This window comes from Adiantum capillus-veneris, chromosome 22, assembly GCF_014529385.1.
Source record: "Adiantum capillus-veneris isolate H3 chromosome 22, ASM1452938v2, whole genome shotgun sequence".
NCBI lineage: Eukaryota > Viridiplantae > Streptophyta > Polypodiopsida > Polypodiales > Pteridaceae > Adiantum > Adiantum capillus-veneris.
Genome location: NC_140952.1, coordinates 139,384,004 through 139,390,213, shown reverse-complemented (window position 1 = coordinate 139,390,213; position 6,210 = coordinate 139,384,004).

Below are 6,210 nucleotides of genomic sequence, written 5' to 3'. Positions count from 1 at the left end.
GGCATATTCTAAAAGACCCTCCTGCTTCAAGTCTCTCAACTTGTCCCACAACTTTTCTGAAGTGGTACCTCCCCCAAAGCGCCTCTTAAAAGCGGTTTTTAAGGGTTCCCAGTCATCCTTGGTTGCTTGTGGAAGTGCATTGTACCATGATCTAGCTTCTAGCTTCATAAGATGCTTAAAGATTCTAACCCGGGATTCATCCGTATCTTTGTTGCTCACTACACATGCTACTTCAAAGTCATCTAGGAAGTCTGTTACCAAATCCTCCCCCTTCTTTCCTTTAAATGTTGGAAATGCTACACTTGCCATGATTACTGAGAGAGAGCTAGAAAGACACACTGCTTAACTTGCAAAAGTTTTTTTCTTCTTTACAAGGAGGCGTGTATACTCTCTTATACTAGGACATAGATTAAAACTTCAAACGGTACATTGCCTTGTACCAAAGGTAAGACAAATGGTTGATCTGATGCCAGAACCTCCAAAAACCGCTCCCCACCCGGCATGGTGTCAATGACGTGCTGGTAGTGAGCCTTCAAATCCAGTATTACCTTGATTGAGCGTACACATGTTGGTATGTGTGATCTGTCTTGAGGTAGGTTGTGCTGATTCATGTGAAGCTTAGAGGTGCTTAGTCACTGTCCAAGCTTGTGGGAGAGGGTGGTGTTCTTTCCTGAAACAAACTCAGTAGATCCCTAGTTTCTCTAGTGAGAGTGTGAGCCAATGCTTCCGTTATCTGTGCTGCAGCATCAGGTGCGACTTGAAAACTGACTGTGATAATTACCTCGGTGACTTGAGTTACCCGATTCTCAAAGTAGAATAGTGTTGATTCTCTATTGTGTAGAGCTACTTCCATTTTGTTGTTGTGGGTTGGTTGTAGGTTGCGGACATGGTTTCGACCTTCTCCTTCTTCTTCTTGGCACTTGGCCTATGTATATCCACTGGGTTTGGCGTGTTGGTTGACTCTCCCACTACAAATCGATTACCGTTACGCCTGGCACTCGAGCTTCGATGGAGATGCGGAGTTCTTCTAGTTGTGCTTGGAGCTCTTCTTCTTCTGTCGTCCAATTAGCAAATCCTGCTAGCCATTCATCCATTCACAATAGTTTAAGGGTTTCAGTCTTGTAAACTGAAAGGTTTCATGAAAACATCCTCAGTGGGGGCACCAAATGACGGGAGCAAAGCAAACCCCGAACCCCGATGGCCTCTAAAACACCGGGGACCGAATGGCGCGCCTCGAGCCTGTCATGGTAAAGCAAACAGGGGGCACCACCTAGCTTCAACGGCTAGGACGCAAACAACACACCACCATAACAAAGTTTTCATCCAAGAGAGATGGATGCTTGGGAGTAATGATGAAAAGGAAAGGGAATGAGATCAAGTGAGAGAGAGAGAGAGAGAGAGAGAGAGAGAGAGAGAGAGAGAGAGAGAGAGAGTGAGGGAGGGGGTATAGCGGCTTAGTACTTAGGCATCACAAAAGGATGGCGAATCCGCACACCCTTCACACATACACAACCTCACTCCAAAACACAAGACTAGGTGGCGATTCCGCACACCTCACATGGGCAAAACATTGCAAGAAAACATACTCACAAAACCTCAAGCTTTATTTAGAGAATTAGGCGATGAAATGGGAGCATAGGGTAGGGGAATGAGAAGGGAGAGAGTGGTAGAGCACATGGCGGATAGGTGGGAGTTGATGGCGAACACTCGCACGAGGATTATGGCCATCATCCTTCATTTAGTTGCCCTTCATCTTCCATAGCCAAGGGTGTAGAGGTCATGCTCAAGACAAGCATGGTGATTGCGGTGATGGTGATGGTGTGTGTGTGTGTGTGTGTGCACTAGGCACACACAGTGCATAGTGTGTTCTTTGGTGATGTTGTGTCCTTAGTGTGATGGTGACCCCTCTTTATATAGGGGAGGAGGGGGGAGAAATTCTAGAATTTAGAAATGAAGAAATCATTATCTACATAGGCCATGTGACTATGGGCCCCACTTGTCTGGCTGTGTGTATATGTGCCAGAACAGCAGTCTCATGAGAGAGAGACTAAGAGAGAGAGATGGGTTGATGAAAAAAAGTGAGAGGTGACATGGAGAATAAAGTAATTACAAGAGGGGAGAGAGGGGAGTGTGTTCAGAGGTGAATCTATGTGCAGATGTGTGTGAACACAAGAAAAATCAGGTAACCACCGGGTGGGGATGGGTCTGTGGACACCTTTTTTAGTGAAACTGAGTGTGTGTGAGTGTGGGGGAGGTTATTTAGCTACAAGACAAGAGACATGGCGCCCTTTAGAGAGAGGGGGGGGTATTTGGGTCATGGGATATGATAGGAGAGAGAAGGAGGGGGTGGGGTATACTATTTTGGAAGATAGGGTAAGTTGCATGTGAGTTAGGGTGCATTATTGGTGAGTTATAATGCATTATTGGTGAGAGGTGGGGTAGCTTGAGGGGAGAGAGAAAGGAGAAAGGAAAAGGGGAAGAGAGAGGGGGTTGACCTTTTGAGTGGAGGAGAGGAAAAGGGACACACGGCGGGGCAACAGTGAAGAAAAAGGAGGCAAGGTGGGGATGGGCTACCCCGCAGGCATGAGGTGGCCTATTTTACCTTTCTTATATATTTACATAATCATACTTTATTTTTTTCTTACTTTTTTCCAATGCTTTTTATCACTCCGTCCCTAAGAGGGGGTTTTCATGGGGTGGGGACAAGAGAAGAGGGGTATGGGAGCTTGGCTTGTGAAAAGCCCCCATCAACACTTACATCGTATAAGATCTTTCCCAAGTATCGACGAGTAAGTGGATACCAAGGCTCCACACCCTTTGAGTATTTCTTACGGACTGCAGCAATCAACTTTTGATCTTTTTCTGGAAGCCCCGTTACATAAGCTTCATGATCTGCTGCACAAATGTGGGAGCAGTTGACAAGCTCATCCCTAACATGGGTGACCACAAGAGCATGTGTGTTCATGCTATTCCAAGTTCATATACAATACATACAAAGTCAGAAACATAACATATACATTTGTGCTAAAATATATAGAAGGTCATAAAACTTACAAATTCATTCTTTGCAAGCTACTAAGAAGAGCTATCTCTGGCACTCATGTAGGATCAATAACTGTACAAAGCACACTACAATGCTTTTCTCGATCAGTGGAGAATCTCTCTTTAATAGCAGCCGTCCAAGCTACCGTTCTATGATTACCCTCCCAAACATAGAACATTTTATTAGAGAGAACTTGAAGATTTGGTCTTTTAGAAAGCTCAATTTCAAACTCTTTATGTATATCAACCCATATTGGGTCCCATGAAGTAATAAGGTCCTCTGCAAAATAGATAAGCATAGACAAAAAAGCATACTCAACTACTATTTATGAGAACGACAAAAAACACAGTAGGAAAGATCAAAGTAGAGAAATGAAATACCTGTAACATAAGCTTCCTCCTTCTTGCAATTCCAAATTGAAACAATAAAAGCTCATTTTTCTTGCATGTAGCCCTCCTTTGCAAAACCAGATTTCAATACACTAACATCATCTCTTAAGCCTCTCACCCTTGCATAGGGGATCAATCGACATAAAGGAATTGGTGGACAATCAAAATAGCTAAACATGTGAGTACATTGAAGAATATCTTGTCCTCTATGCATGTAAAGCTTGTGTTCATCCCCTGTCTCTGTATCTACTGCTACTTCATCTCTTACGACATAAGGCACTATTTGTAAACATGCCTCTTGTGGGGCAAGAGATTCATCAACTTCATTTATGGAGCCAAGCCCCAAATCTTGACTTTGCATCTCCTCTTCCTGTGTCTCCAAACCTTATGTCATATCTGTGACAGATAGTGCACTTATTTGATCACTGCTCTCTAAGATACTGGAAGCTTGAGTTGAAGAGAGTCGTCTCCCTCTATGACCTCGTCCACGTATTGAAGGACTTGCAAAACACAACAAAAACCACTTTATTTACTTCATTGAAACTGCCTCTAGGAGTCCATGCCGACGCGGATGCCTAGAGGCAATTAAAAACATCAAAAAATTTATTTATTGATCATCCATCAAAGCATCCAAGTCGGCGTTGATCACAAGAGGGAGCTAACATATTTAAAAAAGGCATGCCCAACTATAAAATTTCAGCTTGAGAAATTCCTTCTAACCATCCATGTCGGCATGGATGGCTTGAGGGAGCTTTCTAAGAATGAATCCCTGCAAAAAAAAATTGTCCCAAGAAACTCCTTTTAGCCATCCACGTCGGCGTGGATGGCTACAGACAGTTCTAACAGAAGCTAGGTAACTGTGCAAATATCCAGAGAGAGTTTATTTATATAAAAATTCACAAACTCAAAAATTCCTTCTAGCCATCCACGCCGGCGTGGATGGCTACAAACAATTATAACAGAAGCTATGAAACTCTGAAAATTTCTATAGAAAGCTTATCTATAGATGAAAATTCTCATATTCAAAAATTTCTTGTTGCCATCCACGCCGGCGTGGATGGCTACAGACAGTTCTAATAGAGGCTATGAGACACCATAAATCACAAAAATTGTCCCAAGAAACTCCTTCTAGCCATCCACATCGGCGTGGATGGCTACAGACAGTTCTTGGAGAAGCTATTCAACTCTGCAAATGTCCAGAGAGAGCTTATCGATAGGTAAATCCAAGAGTTTAGGCTAAGAATCTTTCTCTGCTGTAGTTTAGTTTACTCTTCTGTAATCCACAGAAAGCTATACAAAAGCTTTCTGTATTCTTTAAAAGGGTCAAAATTTTAAAATTTAAACTAGTAGCCTTACAAAACTTAATCTTAAACATTGAAAAAAAAAACTACTTGTAGCCATCCACGCCAGTGTGGATGGCTACAGGTAGTTTACAAAGGTACCTGGCAGGAGGCTTTCGAGCCGAGGAAGACTCTCTTCTCCCCATGGCGATTTGTATTCGAACTCCGAGCTTGGCGTTTAGGGTTTCCTTAGCGATTAAGGCATGCTGCAGAGATTGAGTCTTCAAGGCAAGATTTGAAGGAGAATGAATGCTGCGCAGAAGGATTGCAGAGCAAGATTTGAAGGAGATTTACTCTTGCTGCAGAGAAGGATTTCCTCAGAGGGAAGTAGCGCAAGAGACGCAAGAGACAAGGTCTCTGAGGCTGAAGCGTAAGGTGTCCATGAGATTAGCGCAAGCTGTCAATGCTAGTGGCATGGAAAATTGCAGGCGTGGATGCAACAGGTAACCGAAGACAGGCTCTAAAGTCTTTATGAATAGGTTTTTACATGTACAGCCTTTATGAATAGGCTACTGAAAAAACGCAGGCTATAAAGCCTTTATGAATAGCCTTTAAGGTTAAAAAAAGCTTCAAGAGAGCACAATGTTATGAAAAGCCTTTGTGCGTTATAAAAAGCTTCAAGGTTAAGAAAATCTTTAAGATAGCCTTAAGGTTAAGGAAAGCTTCAAGGTAGCTTCACAAACTAACGAATAAGCTTTTTTTATTTTATTAACTTGGTAGCTTTTCATAACTTAGCTCAATTGCCCTCTTTTCATAAAGATAGCTTCACAAGATTTTTTTATTTTATTAACTTGGTAGCTTTTCATTAGTAGTGGCGCTGTTTTCGGCATGGACATGACAATGGGCGGTCAATCTTCCCTGACCAACAACGTGCGGGTTTTAGCACTAGATGCAACAACCAATCTGCCACCCCAAAAGGGAATGGCCATTAGTCTATGGTCACACGAGGCTTAGTTTTCGGTTATTTGTGCCGACCATATCTGAGCTCTTGTCAGAGACTGCCAGGCCTTGGTTTTGACTAAGCCTCGCGTGACCATGCCCGTAGCTCAACATTGTGCAAACATTCTAAAATTTGGTTGGAGAGGGTATTTGGGGTTTGTGCATGGGATACTGACAAGGGTAGGTGAAATTCGCTTGTCATTACTATGCACGATTCACTGAAAATCTTAAAACTCAAAGTGAATTATTTTTAATATAATATATTTTATAAAGCTATGATTGTTGTTCTTGGGAACACGAACATGCAATCCTCTTGGCGGCTTACGGTTATGAATAGGATTTTAAGCACATTAGTCTATTTTAAGAGGGACCCATTGTATCAATTAAAACCATGCCACTGCTTTCTAATATTGGCAACCTTCTGCTCAGCACACTATTAACACATGGGGAGATGCATTACAGTTTTTGGTCCAGGGCGTGGACAGAAGTTAGTGCTTAT